Genomic DNA, 19,890 nt, shown 5'->3' with positions numbered 1-19,890 from the left:
TGGGATAAGACCGACGAAACCATTGAACATATCTCAGATTTTTATAAAGATATCATTAGATGTTGAAAACTAACTGGTGGAGGTCTTACAAAAAAAATACACATTTACAGGTATAAGAAAACAATCATTATGGGACAATAAATTTATGAAAATAAAGCTATATTTAAAAAAAATGGATTAAAAGCGATCTTATTTATGTAAATGATATCATAGATGAAAAAGGCTGTATTTCGCAAGACATCACTGCAAATAAACTAAAAAATAAATCAAACTGGATAGCTGTAATTAATTCAGTAAAGAAATCAGCACCAACAGACTGGTAAGCAATTTTGAAATCGGAAAATTTTATCAAAAGTATTGTTAATATAAAAAAAAATGGCTGCGTATGTTTGATATAGAAGAGGGACGAAAGATACCAGACAGGGACAGTCAAACTCATAAATCGAAAACAAACTGAAAACGTCATGGCTAAAAATGTTTCGGACCTTTTAATACTGGGCGACGTCCGAGCCAGTTTCCTGTTTGATCTTCGTAAGCTCATGCAATTTAAGTTTTGCTACTGGAAGGATGATGTCCTTGGGGACAAATTGTCCACCAGCAGAGACATCGACCAAGTGGTTATAAAAGAGGGAAGAAAGATACCAGAGGGACAGTCAAACACATTTCTACATTGGCTAGAGGTATAGGGGAAGGGTTGAGATCTCATAAACATGTTTAACCCCGCCGCATTTTTGCGCCTGTCCCAAGTCAGGAGCCTCTGGCCTTTGTTAGTCTTGTATGATTTTAATTTTAGTTTCTTGTGTACAATTTGGCGTTCATTATCACTGAACTAGTATATATTTGTTTTGGCGCCAGCTAAAAGACGCCTCCGGGTGCGGGAATTTCTCGCTACATTGAAGACCTGTTGGTGACCTTCTTCTGTTGCTTTTTCTATGGTCGGGTTGTTGTCTCATTGACACATTCCCCATTTCCATTCTCAATTTTACATAAATCGAAAATAAACTGACAACGCCATGGCTAAGAATGAAAAAGACAAACAGAAAAACAATAGTACACATGAAACAACATAGAAAACTAAAAAATAAACAACACAAACCCCACCAAAAACTAGGGGTGATCTCAGGTGCTCCGGAGGGTACGTTGATCCTGCTCCACATGTGGCACCCGTCGTGTTGTTTATGAGATAACAAATCCGGTAAATAGTCTAATTCGGTAGGTCACATTCATGAAAAGAAGGGGATTGTTATTACTACGTAAGGGACATATCCGAATCATTTTGGAAACGGTTATTCCATGACGGTCAACCAATTTACGAAGAGATGATTTCAACTTCACCATTTTGAACGATTTGATAGCTTCCTGTACAGAATTCACGTTAACATGTCAATACCTTGTGGGACCACCTCTTGGATTTATGAACGCCTGGCACCTCCGTCGCATGACATCAATAAGACGTTGAATAAAGTCTTGATTGATGTTGTTCCATTTCCTCAAAAGTGCTGTTCGGAGTTGAGCGAGCGTTTCCGGTGGATTTAGGCTATTTCTGATACGTGGTCCAAGTTCGTCCAAAAGATATTCAATTGGCGATTAACCTTGAGGCATTGCTGGCCAAGGCAACACACGAATATGGTTATTCTCCAAAAAGTTCATTGAAATGTGTGCCACGTGACGTAAAAAGTAAAATCACAAAAATACTGAACTCCGTAGAAAATAAATTCAAATGAACTACAAGGAACAATCAAAACGGAAAGTCCCAAAAGCTTTATCAGTTACCTCGTTGAATAACAGTTCATTACTTTCTTTTAATATATCGGTTTCAGTTTTTGTTTTAAATTATTTATCATAGTTTCCGGTCACTCCTTGATGCTTGAAATTATCAATTAATTCTGGGAAACCAGGTTGAAGTTAGTTTTTGTATTAAAAGAGGGACGAAAGATACCAAAGGGACAGTCAAACTCATAAATCTAAAACAAACTGACAACGCCATGGCTAAAAATGAAAAAGACAAATAAATAACAGCACACATGACACAACATAGACAACTAAAGAATAAACAACACGAACCCCAATAAAAAGCTGGGGGTGATCTCAGGTGCTCCGGAAGGGTAAGCAGATCCTGTTCTCATATTTTAATGATTGTTTTAATTTCTAATATAGTTAATGGTCTGTATCTCTGAGGGACTGAATTTTTTAATTTCATTTGCATACGAGTTAAATAAATTTACATGCGTGCATGATTAATGTTTATTTATATTATCTAGTTATTGTTCTGGTCTCTCGACCTCTGAACAATTTACTTCGAATGGGTTTTGTTTCATATCTAAGAATTTCATCTTTAGTGCTTAAAATTTATTCATATGTTGAATAAATATATAAACTTTTAAAAGGACAATAGTGTGAGCATGATCAGATAAATGGGAAGGTCCTTAGATTTGAGTTAATTAGGTCCACACTAATCAAGGCCTAATCAACAGTACTACACCTACTGGGTTTAAAACATATGTCATATTTCCCAGCATCTCATCAATAAAACGATCGTTCAAAACTTTTACCTGGGAGGCAATACAAAGATGAACTAATTGCTGACATAGGGGGTTAAAAACTTCATCTAAATAATTGTGATCTATATCAGAATATTAAACATAATCCTTTGGAAGTATATTATCTCGTAAAGATCTATGAGTTATATTTTCATCTGTAATAAAATTATCATAATTTGCCATTCGAGCATACAAATACCCAGTTACATGTTCCAATTGAAAAGTTGGTGGGGCTATTCATGATCGAATTATCTTGATGCGCATTTATTTTTAAAATGATAATGCTATTGCAATTAAATGCAAATATACGTAAAAATCCTGATTGAAAAAAAATATTGTCATTTTTATTTTGTTGTTGTAGACCAGCAATAGACTGCATATTAAGAAGGATAATATGAACAGCCTGTGTCATATACTGTGAATTCCTATACTTTATGTCCTGAATGGTAAATATATTTATGTTTAGATATCTATACTGCAACTGTTTTTTTTCCTAAATATAGTAACACAGCTATATTTTGTGCAATGTCAATTTCATCATGAGACACTTTCTCCACAATCAGGGGTTCCATAAAGGATGAAAAATTAGTTTGAAATTTAAAAAGCTATCAATGTATTAATTTACGTTTCAGTATAAAAACAATATTAGGTCAATGTCAGAAAATTATTAACTTTTTTGTATTCGGTGCAAAACTGGGGAAGGTCTCGATAGAACCTCGCCCTTCCCAGTTTCTTGGCCTCATACAAACAAGTTAATATTTATCTGATATTGACCTTATATTGTATATTTAAGTGTTTGTGTGTGTTTTAAGATCGAATCAATGTTAGACTGATTCAAAACTTTAAATTGTTCAAATATACTAAGAAAAGTCGAACATAGGAATAAAGTACATTACTGTATTTTGCAAAAAAAAAGAATATACGTATATGGTATCAATGCTAGGGTATCATGTACGTACTGATTATAAAGTCAAACATGTTCCTGTTCAACTCACTCGCACTAACTAGCTTACTTACTTACATTTTAAAAAAATCTAATAAAAAGTATAGATCACCGTGCAACATCGCAAGACATTGCAAAGATATTTTTATGAGGAAAAAAAAAACAGAAGAAAAAGATATCTATGGGATAGAATTTTAAAATAAAATGTTCTAATATGACTTGATTCTTTCGCTTTGTAAACAACATCATGTGAAAATTCTCGATATATCTATACTTAGCGCAGACTCAGAAATATACATAATAATGGATGTTACAATATACCTCCCACGTAAATCAACATGTATTTGAACCTATTTGCAAACGCAATGCCGATTTTATTGTATTATAAATTGTAATAAAACAAAAGACACAATAACTTTTATTTTTATTCGGATGCACAATAAAAAGAATTTTAATATACTACAACTAGTTGTGTTTATTTCCTCAATATAGTAACACAGCTATATGTTGTGCAATATCAATTTCATGTCAACATGACAGCTCGATCCTTCGTTACGAAATGTCAATTTTGGTTTTGACGGTAGCTTACGAGAAAACATGTAAAATTAAAAATCGCAAATATTGGGTTCAAGAATTAAACATATTTTTTCTAGCGGTTATTAACGAAATAATCAATCCAAGCTAAAGATTTCTGAGAATAGTTGAGTTTTATCTAACAAGGAATAAAAAAGATAAAATTCGAATATCACGGCCCAGGCCATGTGTAAAGTTTCAACAAATCTATGGCTTCAATGAATTATTTCTTAATTAGAAGATAGGTTTTATAATATACTTTTAGAAAATAACAATAGACATGAGGGCACCGAACTTGTTTTCTACCAGTAAAATATAAAAAAAAATCAGTACAATTCCAGTGTAAAATTTTATTTTAAGAGTTATTTCCCCTTTAATGGCTTAGTTGAAAGATATATTCTAAAAGTCACATTAAATTGGTATTTGTTTCAAATTTTTTTGAAAAGTTCAAAAACTGACTTATCTTTTTATACCAATAAAAGTCATACACATGAATTTAAAATCCGTTTCAAAATTTGCAGATTAAGGCATATAACTAGACTGAGATATAGTGTGGTGCCGTTCAAAATGATGGTATATGGTAAATCTACCTTACATAAACATGAAAACCAAAACGTTCAAAATGATGGTATATGGTAAATCTACCTTATATAAACATGAATATTGACCAAAACGTTCAAAATGATGGTTTATGGTAAATCTACCTCATACATGTTATGATGGTATATGGTAAATCTACCTTATATAAACATGAATATGGACCAAACGTTCAAAATGATGGTATATGGTAAATCTACCTTATATAAACATCAATATGGACCAAAACGTTCAAAATGATGGTATATGGTAAATCTACCTTATATAAACATCAATATGGACCAAAACGTTCAAAATGATGGTATATGGTAAATCTACTTTATATAAACATGAATATGGACCAAAACGTTCAAAATGATGGTATATGGTAAATCTACCTTATATAAACATCAATATGGACCAAAACGTTCAAAATGATGGTATATGGTAAATCTACTTTATATAAACATGAATATGGACCAAAACGTTCAAAATGATTGTATATGGTAAATCTACCTTATATAAACATGAATATGGACCAAACGTTCAAAATGATGGTATATGGTAAATCTAGTGACACTAGAACAATAGAAAAATCACTCTTCTTATGAAAGAGATAGAAAAGACCGATATGCATAGGGACGAATATCTCTTAAAACACAAAACCATTATATAACTTTTATACAACCACTATAAATAAAGTATATGCTAAAGCTAAATTTGTTAATATATGAATTTTTAATTGCCAAACATGCTGTTAATTGAACAATCTATTGTTCAACATAGGGGTTTGTAAAAAACTGCCAGATTTGACTGCAAATTTTTCTTTTTTTTTGAAAAAAATATATATCAAACCTCAATAATGCAGCTTTCTAAGTGTTCAATTTTTAACGTGTTCCGAAATGTAGTTTCGTCACAAGAATTTTTCAAAGTTGGGGCATTTTGTCTATATGAATGTCGGTAAATTCGCATGATCGAGCACACCGACAAGTGTATCTTTGGGACAACTCGATATAATGTAATCAATATACGTGACAAATAATCTAATGTGAAGTTTATTAAAATCATCATAACATAATTGATCAACACATTATATTTGAAAAACATGAGTCCTATAATAAATAATTATAAGACTTTAAAGGTTCATATCATTTACATTTAACGTTTTTATAGGATTTTTTTTACTACAATGTAACCTCGAGGTTAAACGTTGGTAGTAAAAGAAAATCCCAGAAAAATGTTGATTGATATAGTAAATGATATGAACCTTCGAATTCTTATAACATCGGAATATAAAATATGTGATACGAATTAACCGTGCACGTGTATTGAAGAAGACTTTGTACTTTTATGAAGTACAGGGGGTAAGGTGTTTTTCTTAAACAATATTATGATCCCAAATTTGAGGAATTTTGTTGGCAATACTTTTAAAGAAACACTACATATAGGAAAGTATATGTTAAATCTCAATGTATTATTATTATGAAAAAACCTTCCCCCCTCCCCCGGTTTGGCATGTAATGGTTGAAACCTAAGGTGATTCGCTCTAATTACCTAAAATATTGTCTCATACTGAAAGGGGCGGCCGAGCAACCTGCACAGCCAAGCTTGTCTTGCAAAACAGCCAAGATTTACAAAACATTTCCAACAAAAACCTACAGTTGGGCAATCTGACTGGAATCTAATTATCTCTACTGATACATAATGCAACACTAATGACACATTTAAGTTTTGGAAGGATTTTATTCACACTGTCTAGTGTGGAAAATCTGGCTAAACTTGTGCTGGATCAGACACTTGAATCTTACATCGTTATTGATGTTAAGCAATTAGTTTAACGGGCCATCCGGAACTGTTAGATTTTATGACAGTCTTCTTTCCATACAGAACATCACTGCAAAATAATTTGAACATTCAATTAGGTGATTATAATATTATTTGGCAATCCAAAGAGAGCCTGAAAATATTAGACCAACGTACGTTTGAACAGAAATGCTAAAAAAAATCCCCCCAAAAAACCCCAGCCATTTTACTTTACAATCAAATTGAAAAAGTAGTTAGTTGCATGTCCCATCATCCTTTGGTTGTAGACCCCAGATAAATATAATCAAAATTTCGTAGCATTTTCACCACCCCCCCCCCCCTGTTTTTAACTGAATTTGTTCAAGGTATAGTGGTTTTACCCCTTTTCAGATTTCAGTATGTCATGTTGTATATATTTTATAAATTAGATGAATTTCTAGTAAGTTTCTACGATATTCTTTATCATTTGACAAAATACCATGCATCTGAATTAAATTATTTACTATTTGAAAAAGCGCGCCTTCTTATACTTTAATTTACCTCCCATTATTTCACATAGCAACACAAATTAAAAACTGCCAATCTTTGCTGCATATAAATTTTTTTTCCCCGATAAAAATATATATCAAGCAACATAATCAACTTTACAAATTGGGAGAAAAACAAGGTGTTCCGACCATTGGATAGTATTTAAAAAAAATAATGAAAGGATGGCATGCTTACAAGTTTGATTCCTGACGACACTGAAAATCGAAAATTCACGCATTTACCTATCATATGATGATATGAGGTGATAAACTTTACAAGAAATAATTTACCTGATTCGTTATAATATTCACATTATGTTGACACGTCTTAGTTCGTTTATGCTAGCTCATTTTAAACAAGCTAAACAATTACAGCATCATCCTTTTTTTTTACCGATTACCTCTAGTCAGAAGAGCGCACTGTTTACAGGGGAGGTAATATTTTGTCACCAGTTTGCCCACTGCGTATAGGTAAGCAGGTTCTGCTCCACGTGTGGAAGCCAAACGAAGTTCAAGTGCAGAACCTAATTAAAATGTTGAGTAGCTGTTGAGATCCGAAATGAGCAAAACGTTAAGATTAATGCATTACAAAAACAGAATTATCATGCATGATGGGTATAAATTTCTGTTGTAAAATAATTTTCAAAAATTTTACAACAGCAAGTTTCGATACATAAAACTTTATGCATATTTTCATGTTAAAACTGGAGTACTGATTTACACAGGACATTTTATTCACATGTGATTTGGACATAAAATTTCACGTGATATTCACGTTGTGAACATCAAGTGTATACTGTAAATATTTAAAAGTTTAAATCCACTGCATTTATTTGCAACCATCCTATATCAGCAACCTGATGTTCAGTGGTTGACGTTTGTTTATGTGGTTCATAAATGTTTCCCGTTTCTCGTATTTTATATAGATTAGACCGTTGGTTATCTTGTTTTAATGGTCTTTCAATAGTAATTTGTATGGCCCTTTATAGCTTGTTGTTCGGTGTGAGCCAATGATCCGTGTCGATGCCATACTTCGACCAATAACGGTTTACTTTACAAATTATGATTGGATGGAGAGTTGTCGCATTGGCATTATTTCACATCTTCTTATATTTATATATGACCTGCAAAATTCCAGAGTGTTATATGTGATTTCAAAAGGTATGCTTTGATTCAATATTCTAGTAACTATACATCGATGTGTACTGAGCACTAGGTCTTAATATGTTGTTAATGAGTATATGAACTGATGGCAATTCAATTGATTTTGTTATCAACACAAATTGACTTATTGTTTTAGGAAACACCGCGAGGTACACAAAAGCTTCCGGTAAACGAGGTGAACCTGTCCTGCTGAGTTATATTGTTGGACAACATGTTGTTGAATGTGCTGCTAGATGCCACCAAGATTCTAAATGCATCAACTTCAATTTTAAAGAGTCCAGCAAGATGTGCGAATTGTTACAAGCGCGACTCTCAGAAGCTACAGACGATTCACTTTATAATTTCTACTCTCAGTGTTAATTTTAATATGTACTGAACACATTTTATTTCGATTCTACTTACCACTTACAATACCATTTGGAGAATACAGCATTTTCTCATTCTTAATTGTATCACTACGGTATTTTGTTTTGTATTTGTTCGTCTCAATCATCCCAAAACAGAAATTGAAAGTATGTAACTGAAGGCTGCAGAATGTGCTATGCGATACTACTTGAATTTAAGATTTGACACTAGTAATTGAATGTTCCCTTTATACCTCTTTGACAAATGTCCCTTGAAAACATTTGAATTGCTCAAACCAACAATTTAAAAATGGATTGTAACAGTTGTTACGAAGCTGAACATGTCTTAATGTTTTATATTTTGTAATATTTGTATATGAAGACAAATATATTATATAAATGTCACAAGATAATGAATGTAAGCATTGTCATTTAGAGAAATCGGCATTGATATAAATTTAATTCAAAGAATATGAGCCTACAATCTGTCGATACCTGTAACTTGGCATTGCACAAGGTCATGTTTTTCTCTGACTGTTTATGACGTCTTTATATTAAATCGAATCGATGTTGGATGTGTACGGATTGATTGTTTAGTCTAAAATGCATGATTTTTTTATTACTTGTTATTGGCTTTGAACTAGTTGTCAGATAACTGCGATTACTCTCAGATCTGTTCCCAGTGTCTTTTTGTTGTCGGAATGTATAAGTACCCGGCCACGTCCACTTGTATTTTTGCCCATCTGATGAGTTAGTAGCCTTTTTCAACTGATTTGTATAGTTTGTACTTATGTTGTACTGTTATACCACTGGCCCAGGTTAGGGGATAGGGATCCCGCTAACATGTTAAACCCCTCCACATTATTTATGTATGTGCCTGTCCCAAGTCAGGAGCCTGTAATTCAATGGTTGCCGTTTCTTTATGTGTTACATATTTGTTTTTTGTTCATTTTTTATATAAATAATGCCGTTAGTTTTCTCGTTTGAATTGTTTTACATTTTCGTATCAAAGCTTTTTTTAGCTGATTATGCGGTATGTGCTTTGTTCATTCTTGAAGGCCGTACGGTGACCTATAGTTGTTAATAGATATGGAAGATGTAATGTCTGTCTTTTTGGTCTCTTGTGGACAGTTGTCTCATTGGCAATCATACCACATCTTCTTTTTTATACTTAAACAACAACTATATGTAGGGATACAGTGATAGCTGGGTTAGTTGGTATTCAAGGTAGCGTCTTCTTCGTATCAAATTTATGATTTGAAACGAGGAATTGGAATATTTCCTTTATGTCTCTTTGAGGCCTGTCCCCTGAAAGCTTTGAAATAATTGAATTAATTCAAAGTATTACAATATCAAAAATCATATAGTTTAAACTTATAAACTTTACACGCTTCTTTTGTCCTTAAATAATTCAGGGGTTTGGTTAACTTTCTTTTCTTTTATTCTGTAACTATCTCCGTTTTATTCATATTTCTTGTAGTTACGGCCATTTTGTTTTCCCCCACCGGGCCATTTCCGGTGTCCCGGTAGCCCGGACGGAGCTATGACGTCATTTTGGACTTAGAAATACGTAAGCTCTAGGGTTTTGGAGAGTGCACTTTATGGATTAGAAAGATAGTTAATAGTTGAATTTATTATATTCTAAATTTTATCTAAAACATTATATATTACTAACCAGGTAAGGACGTAAACGTAAACTTGACCATCGTATTCTAAATATTTATATCTTATTGAAATGTATTGTAAATGTGAACTATACAAATACATGTAAACAGCACGTAATAAAACATATATACTTTCACAATCGTCAGTTTATTATAGAACCTAGGAAAACATTAGGCAAACGGGAACAGGTTTACACCAATCTGTTACAAATTCGGGGCTCGTCCATCGATAAATTTACGATTATAAAAGCAAAACAACAACAAATATATAAATTTCAATAAGACAATTTGAATTGTGAAGATTTTATTTTGAAAATTTACACAAATGGCTTCCGCAAGGAGTGTTTTAGACTCCGTTGGGTCTAGTTTTAGGCGACTTTATAATCCTAGTTATTTTGAACTAAACCCGGAAAGTAACAAACCAAATACAATCAAATATCAAGAAACAAACAAACCAAAATGTGTTGAAATGGTTGATATGAATACAAGAAATAAAGGCTAACCTGAATTAAGCGCAACTGTATCAGCAGTTACTAGTAGTCCAATCCAAAATTATGAAAATGAAATTTTTGTTCAAACAGCACACACATCCAATGACGTTTCGGATGGAAATACTTGCACACAAACAAACTTCGAAGCTCAACAATATCACAATTCAGCTTCATATATTGACTCCGATAAACATTCGCAATAAGAATGACGGTACACAAAATTCATTTTATTGTCGTGATATCACAAATTCTGAACCCACATTCCGTCAACATGAAACATTCCTTGCCACGCCGTCTTTTCAAACGGAAACATTACACTACAGTGAAATTGAGAGACAAACGTATCATACACATAATTATGATGATGAGTATTCTAAACGGGCAAATGTGTCCGTACAAAATGACACCCATGCCAATTTTTCAAGTCAAACATGTCCGCCACACGTTGGAAATGACGTCGTTCATTCAGTATCACGTGACATCCTCAAATTACGGAGGCTCAATTGGGGAACGTGAAAACAGACAACTATATACAAATGATCCAAATATGAATGAAATGAAAGAACATTCTTTCAACACACAAAAACGTTTGTTTTATGAACAATGCAATAAAAACAAAGTACAAGTACCTGATGAATATTCATCAGAATTAAGAACAAAACATGTCAGCAATAATGATAAAATGAGGTATTTTGAACCTAAAGAAAACACAAACATCACAAATAAAATACAAGAAATAACAAGCGCAAAAGGCACTGACAAACATAATGTACATGGTCCTAAATATGAGGTACCTGAATACAAACCAAACACTACGTACCAAAGTAAGAACAAAATGAGTATCAACTATTACGCAATGAGAAAAATAAATTATGAAACACCAGATATGAATAGACAATTATTTTCAAGGGACTAGGACAATACGGCTCTGAATTATAGAGATCAAACACAAACCAGATAAAGTTATCAACAAGCATATGATAATTGTTATTTTGATCAGACTAGATATAGTAATAAAGCAACTCACAATAAAAAATACAGTCCTATTCAAACAGGTTACAATAGTTATCAAAAGTACCAGGATTATAATTTTATACGCCAGACGCGCGTTTCGTCTACATAAAACTCATCAGTGACGCTCAGATTAAAATAGTTAAAAAGCCAAACAAATACAAAGTTGAAGAGCATTGAGGACCTAAAATTCCCAAAAGTTGTGCCAAATACGGCTAAGGTAATCTACTTCTGGGGTAAGAAAATCCTTAGTTTTTCGAAAAATTCAAAAGTTTTGTAAACAGAAAATTTATAAAAATGACCATATAATTGATATAACTGACACGGAATTTCAAACTATAAACATAGGGAGTATACACCTTATTTAAAGGAAAAACTAGACAATAGGGAACAGTCTCCTGTAAATCTTTCAACACTATCTGGCTCTTGGTCTAGTAGATACAAACGAAATAAAAACGACCCCGACACATACAACGGGGTGAACGTTGAACGGCCCGACTTTATCTGCCATTTTGAGCAGGTCGCTACATTGTTATGTGGAATGAATGGACTGATCAAGAAAAAGCAGCACAACTCTCAATTTTGTCTCCGCGGAAATGTTCAGCGAGTTCTAAGCGAACTTATATAATTACCAAGAGTGAGTTGTCAGACTACAACAAGCTATCGCCTCGATCCTTGACCTGACTACTCGTGCAGAAAAACTATCCGGCAACGGTTGTTACCGGCCTGTTTCTTTGTTACCTTTGTATTTTATCTAATACATCAAGTTAATTTATATCTCGGGTGAGCGTCCTTCACAACAACATAAGATTTGGATTTGGAGTTAAACCGCCTGACAAAAAAATTAAATAAGTGAAAATCAAATTAAAGAAAATCGAAATAAAGTATATGTAATTGACAAAAGGAAATGCAAATACCAAAAACCATGGGAAGAAGATCGCGAATGGTTGAATTATATAGTCCCGGCTATTGAAATGTGGAATATTTCTGGACAGCGCTCCAGACGACCCAGTCAGGCACCCTATGGTCGTCGCGAGGATTGCGATGTTGTTGAAGACAATGTTAATATTTTTTCTGTCCTTGATCCTGATTTTGATAAAGAAAATCATTGAGATTATCAAAGCCTTTATCAAAATCAGAATCAAGACTATCCCTTTGTTCCTGTCTAACTAATGTAAACGAAATCATCAAACTAATATTAAACATCTATCATTTATATTAGTGGTTGTCAAATGAATGTCATTTTAGCAAGACCAGTAGATTAGATGCCGGACCAGTAGAGTTTTCAGTTCACTTGTCCGACTGGCCAGTACACAAAAAAGCTTAAATTCGACCCCTGAATAGAAAGGTTGACAACCAGAGACAACCATAGAACACTCATTCAAATGATTTAAAATAGGACGGACTGTACTCGAGGCCGAGAATTCAGTCCCTTTTAAAATTGATATGGATAAACAAATAAAAGGGCCTTTAATTGTTATATTATCTGCTATTTCAAATAACTATTGGTTTGCCAATGTTGAAATTGATGGTTCAGACACTAATATGTTAATTGACACTGGATAAGCAGTGACATTGATTTCCAAAGAGAATTATGATGAATTAAAATGTGATAAATCAAAATTAATCAAAGTTACTTCAACATTAGCAACTGCTGACGGGGAACCATTGACAGTATTGGGGAAAACTGAACTATCAATAACACTGGGGGGTAAAACTTTCATAAATTCTGTGATTGTGGCAGAATTAGCTAGGGGGCGCCAGGCATTTTAGGATTGGATTTTTTGTCCAGAAAATGCATTTGTTATAGACACTGGGAAGGGGAGGTTATGCTCTCCACTTGTTTATGTTCAACTAATTCAAGAGGGTAGTCTTGATATACGATGTGCAAGAGTACACTTAGCGGATACTGTTCACATTCCTGCGCACTGTGAAATGTTCGTTACCGGTAAATACGAGGTCATTTTCCAACTACTAAAGATGGCTGTTTAGAGCCATTTGATAGATTCAGGGGTGGTGAACATGTAATAATACCAAAGTTACTACCCGATACAACAAAAACAAATATAGTCTTTTCTATAATGAACCCGACACCAAATCCGAAAATCTTAAAGAAAAATATACAGATGGAAACGGCAGACCCTGTCGAACAGATACTCTCTGATCAATTCGGACAGAAAGAGAAAGTAAGTTATGGAGATAGATGCGGATTTGAAAAACGAATCTCCTCAATTCAATCGGAGATAAGTTCTAACATACCTTCACATTTGCAGCCGTTGGTAGACAATGCATCTAACAAAAACTAGCACATGACCAGCGCGCTACACTCACTACCGTTATTAAAAAATGTGCCGACATTTTTATGGAACCGGATGAGTTCTTGGACAAACTAATTTTTTCGAGCACACCATCGATACGGGAGATGCAAAGCCGATAAAACTGCCTCCGCGCCGACTACCCATACACATGAGGGAGATTGCCGAGACTGAAATTTAGAAAATGTTAGAGCAAGACATAATAGAGCACAGTAAATCTCCTTGGGCAGCACCAATTGTACTCGTGAAGAAGAAAGATGGCGTCACGCACTTCTGTGTGGACAACAGAAAATTTAACGCCATTACGCGCAAAAACGCCTATTCACTTCCACGCATCGACGAGTCACTAGATTCACTAGCAGGCGCCAAGTACTTTTGTTTCATGGACATAGCCAGCGGGTATTGGCAAATGAAGATCAACGAAAAAGATAAACAAAAGACCGCATTTGCCACTCACAAAGGACTTTTCTAATTTAAATGTATGCCATTTGGCCTAGTTAACAGCCCTGCGAGTTTTGAACGTCTCATGGAAATCGTGTTGAGCGGAATGCAATACGAGAGATGCCTTGTGTATCTTGATAATGTTATTGTCTTTGGGAAATTTTTTTATGAAACTTAACAAAACTTGACAACTGTTTTCCATCGATTCGAGTCAGCAAACCTAAAACTTAAACCAAAGAAATATGCCCTCTTTGAAGAAGAAGTGTCCTATTTGGGTCACGTCGTTTCCGAGAAAGGAGTTAAGTGTAACCCTGAAAAATTAGACACTATCAAACACTGGCCACCACCGGAAAATGTGTCTGATGTTCGTGTGTTTCTAGGCATCGCGTCCTACTACCGCAAGTTAATAGCCAAATTTTCAACAGTATCTTTTCAACTTTTTTGTCTGGTCTTACAAGTGTGCAAACGCTCCAGTTTTGGCTTATCCTACCAGCAACGATCAATTCATTCTAGAAACGGATGCTAGTGCCTATGGCATTGGCGCTGTCCTATCGCAAGTTCAAGACGGAGAGGAAAAAATTATTGCGTACGGTAGCAAAACTCTTTATAGGTCACAAATGAGATATTGCACAACTTATCGGGAACTTTTGTTAGTCGTGGTATTTGTAAAACAATTCAAACATTTCCTGTACGGACGTAACTTCCTTATCCGTTCTGACCATTCCTCCCTTACATGGTTGAAAAACTTTAAAGAACCAGAGGGAATGGTGGCACGCTGGATATCCGCCCTTGACACGTATGATTTTGACATAAAGCACCGAAAAGGGGCATTACATGGCAATGCTGATGCTTTGTCTCGGCGCCCACGACGAAGATGTCGGAGGAGTACCTGTTTTCAGTGTAGCGCTAATAATAATACAGGAAACTGTCCTGTATCAGTCATATCTAAGCACGACAAAACACTACATAATTCAAACCAAACAAAACATGTATCTGATGACTCTGATGTCAGCACTTCGGTTGACTTCGAAGAATCAAACTGGGGAAACAATGGAGTACAACCGAATTAAAACAATATCAACATGAAGACAAACCAATCAGTTCGATGCTATCGCTTCGCTAAATACATGGTAAAGAAAAGCCTCACATAAGCACATCTGACCAAGATCTTTAGTTAGTACTTTGTTCAAACAATGGGAGTTACTCGATGTAATTGACAACATTGTATCAGCAACTGGTTGCGCCAAAGAGAATTCGGGGTGAAATTTTGCGTCTTCTATATGACTGTAGAACAGCAGGGCATTTTGGTCGCGATAGAACTCTATCGAATGTCAGAGCAAGGTTTTATTGGCCGGGAATGACTACAGACATAACAAGATGGTGTCAGACATGTCTGTTTTGCCAGCTAAGAAAACCAGGCCCTGGTCTAGGCAAATCTCCCCATGCAACATAGAAATGTTTACAGACCAATGGAATGCATCGCAATAGACCTAATGGGTCCACTGCCAATTACAGACCATTCAAACGAGCACATCATGGTAGTTTCCGATTACTTTACTAAGTGGACTGAGGCGTACCCTCTCAAAGAACACTGTGCTCAGACAGTGACCGACAAGCTCGTAACATAATGTATTTCTCGGTTCGGGGCGCCATGCCGTATACATACTGATCAGGGACGTGAGTTCGAGTCCAAACTATTCGCAAGTATGTTCGATCTTTTGGAAATCGAGAAAAATAGAACCACTCACTATCACTCACAGTTAGACGGTATGGTAGAGCGCTACACTAGGACCCTTTAAAAGTTTTCAGTTTAAAAGAATTAAACTATCACGCTGAAGAATTTGCTACACAAAAAGTACGATATTTTTTTTTACCTGGACGTCTATTGACCAATCCTAAAGGCGATGTTATTGTTAAGAAATATTTTAAGGTTGACATTCAAGAGTTAGTTGTTAGAATAAATGACCTTTTTTTATAAGAACAGCAGTGTGGTTGGAAATTTTTATTTACAAAAAAAAATTATTTTTGTGTCAAAAGCAAATAGTCATATTGTAAAATAAGTTGTGCTAGAAATGTATGAAAAGGTGTTTATATTTAGATGACCTGTTGGACAGTTCTGCATATCGAGCATTCTAGATCAGCTGGAGATACGGCATTATTGAGGTGGGTCCTGGAATATGCGTTCGGAACACTTCTAGTAGATGTTATAGATGTAAATGGTCTAATCCAGAGCCGTTGATCATTACTGGAGCTTTTCTGAGCAGTAAAAAAGAAGGCAGTTACATTGTCCAGTATGCTACAAGTACGCTTAAGGAAAACGCAAAGGATTGGATACATGCCATAAGGTGACTTGTCTTAATACAAAAATAAAGAAAAATCACAAATATACTAAACTTTGAAGAAAATTCAAAACGGAAAGTCCCTTATCAAAAGCTCATTCACATCAATCGAATGAATAACAGCTTTCATATTCCTTACTTGATACAGGCATTTTCTTATGTAGAAAATGGTGATTTGAACCTGGTTTTATAGCTAGACAAACCTGTCCATTGTATGACAGTCGAATCACATTCCGTTATGTATATAACAATGCATGACCAAAACAAAAACGCATAATAGGTAACATGTAAAAGAAGGGTAGACCAGTCAACATTGTGTTATAATCTGAATCACTATAATAACAAATAAATATGTAACAAAGAAGTACAAAAAGCATATATCAAATTCAAAAACTACAATCATTGCTTTTTATTATACGATTTTATTTATCTATATTAAATCTACCTATAAAGGATTAAAAGATTTTAAGTACTTGGACCGAGTCATTATCCTTATAACAGCAAGTTTCGGTATATAAAACTGTATGCATATTTTCATGTTGTTATTGAAGTACTTATTTAAACAGGGCAATATATTCACACGTGATTTTAACATAAAATTTCACGTGATATTCACGTGGTCAAGATCCGGTTTATACTGCACATATTTTGATTGTGCCTTTCCCAAGTCAGGATCCTGGTGTTAAGTGGTTGTCGTTTGTTAATGTGGTTCATCAATGGTTCTCGTTTCTCGTTTTTTATATAGATTAGACCGTTGGATTTCCTGTTTGAGTGGTTTTACACTAGTCATTTTAAGGGCCCGTTATAGCTTGCTGTTCGGTGTGAGCCTTGGCTTCGTTTTGAAGACCGTACTTTGACCTATATAATGGTTTATTTTTTTAAATTATGCCTTGGATGGAGAAGTGTCTCATTAGTACTCATACAACGTCTTCTTATATCTATATATGACCGGAAAATTCCAGAATATACTATATTATGTGATTTCAAAAAGTATGCTTCGATTCAATATTTTAGAAGCTTTACATCGATATGTACTGAGCACTATCTCTTAATATGCTGTAAATGAGTATGTGAACTGATGGCAATTATATCAATGGTGTTTTACCTTTTTATAGGAAACAATGTGAAATACACAAAAGCCCACGGAAAACGAGGTGGACATGTCCTGTTAAGTTGTATTGTTGGGCACGATGTTGTTGAATGTGCTGCTAGATGCCACCAAAATTATAAATCCATCAACTACAAAGAGTCCAACAAAATGTGCGAATTGTTAAAAGCTCGATTATCTGAAGCAACAGACGATTCACTTTATAATTTCTACCCTCGGTGTTAATTTTAAAATGTACTGAAAACATTTTATTTCGATTCTACTTAGAAACTTAAAATACCATGTGGAGAACACAGCATTTTCTCATACATAATTGTATCACTACATTATTTTGTTTTGTATTTGTTCGTCTCAATCATCCAAAAACAGAAATTGAAAGTGGTGGTTTTTTTTTAAATGATTAGGATTATAGCACAATGTTAACTGATGTATTATTGACATTTTACCTATCATGTATGTTTGTTTAGTTCACGCATTGTTGTCAATATAATGCAATTTGATATGACTGTCGTACAAGTGAGAGGTTTAGCTAATTGTAAATATAATATATATAATCAAACTGTTGGTTTCAGCAGATACACGTGTTTTTTTATCCCCAGTAACAATTACCATATCTGTATATAATATGTGATGCCCTTACAAAACATCTTTTTTCAAGTAATATTAAGCCCTAGTCCGATGTGAAAAGGAACATATGTTAGATACTCTAACTAATACTGTGATGAATTAATTAAAGCTGTTTAAATTCTCTGTTTTCATGCACCATCTTCTACATGGTAGTGCTGTTGTAAGTATTAACATGAAATTAACCCTGCTGCTTGCTGTCCTTTGTTGAATTTGTTAAGGTTTGGTTTGCCTATCTTTAATTTCTTAAAGAAGTTTTGTTTTGCTCTAAGTTTAAGATGAATAATATTTGTTGTTATTTGTCCCGGAAAATATTAGTGAATGTACGGTATAAATTGAATACCATTAGTCCTCAAGCTGTCTTATTACGATATATATTGAATACCATGAATGATCAATATATTTTATTCGGTGTCAAAAAAGTACATTTTGTAGTTGTTAAAAATTCTTCTTTTCCGGTGATAGATCCGAAATTATTATAAAAATATAGAGTATAAATTTCTAGAACTAAAAACTAAGAAATATCCAACCAAAAGAATTTTATAAAGGCAAAAAGTATAAATAAAAGGCTAAACGGTATTTGACGCGATGTGCAACATTTTTGAATACATACAATTGGCGGTAGATTCATGGTAGTTTTGTAACACAACACCACAATAGCCAACAGCATTCACAAGATAAAAATTATCTCTAAATATATATATATTTTTATTTACAACTCGTCTAAACATCAACCCAACAATGTTAGATCCGAAATTATATTTTTTTATTGAGATACTTCCCGTTTACATCGGAGCAAACTTCAGCGAGTATAAGTGTTTGATATATATAAACTATACAACATTGATCGTAAACCAATCACATCTTTGTAAAATAAAGTGTCAATATACTATAAAAAACAAATCTTTTTTTTTTAATTAAACCTTTGACAGTTAAAATTTCTTAAAATGAATGAGATAAAACCGTTATATTTCAGAACGATGCCTGGCATATTTTTAAAAGTTTATAATATAAACAATTATATCTTTACTTTCAATTAAAAAAGTGTTCACCACCCTAATACAGTTAATTGACATGTCATCCTAATTATAGCAAATGACTGCAATCAAATTATTTGTGTATAAGCCAACTGTCTGCTCTATTTCCCCAATTGAAAAATGAATATCAAGTAATATATAAACAAATAAAATATTTTTGAATATTATTTGTTTCCCGTATCGACATGAAGTATAAACATTTGTTCACCCTAGAGTAATCATATTACACAAGGACTTTCCCCGCAGAAAATATGACTTTTCGAGGGTTACCAAATCTTCAGGTCTCCCGGAGCCAAGGGTAATAAATGTGTATCATTGATATTGTTATATTTATAAATTAACTGTTTACAACATTTTTTTTAAATACTAAGGCTTTTCTACCTCAGGCAT

Source organism: Mytilus galloprovincialis, chromosome 11 (assembly GCF_965363235.1).
Source record: "Mytilus galloprovincialis chromosome 11, xbMytGall1.hap1.1, whole genome shotgun sequence".
Taxonomy (NCBI): domain Eukaryota; kingdom Metazoa; phylum Mollusca; class Bivalvia; order Mytilida; family Mytilidae; genus Mytilus; species Mytilus galloprovincialis.
The sequence above is the reverse complement of the archived record's forward strand: the minus strand, read 5'-3'. Positions refer to the sequence as shown.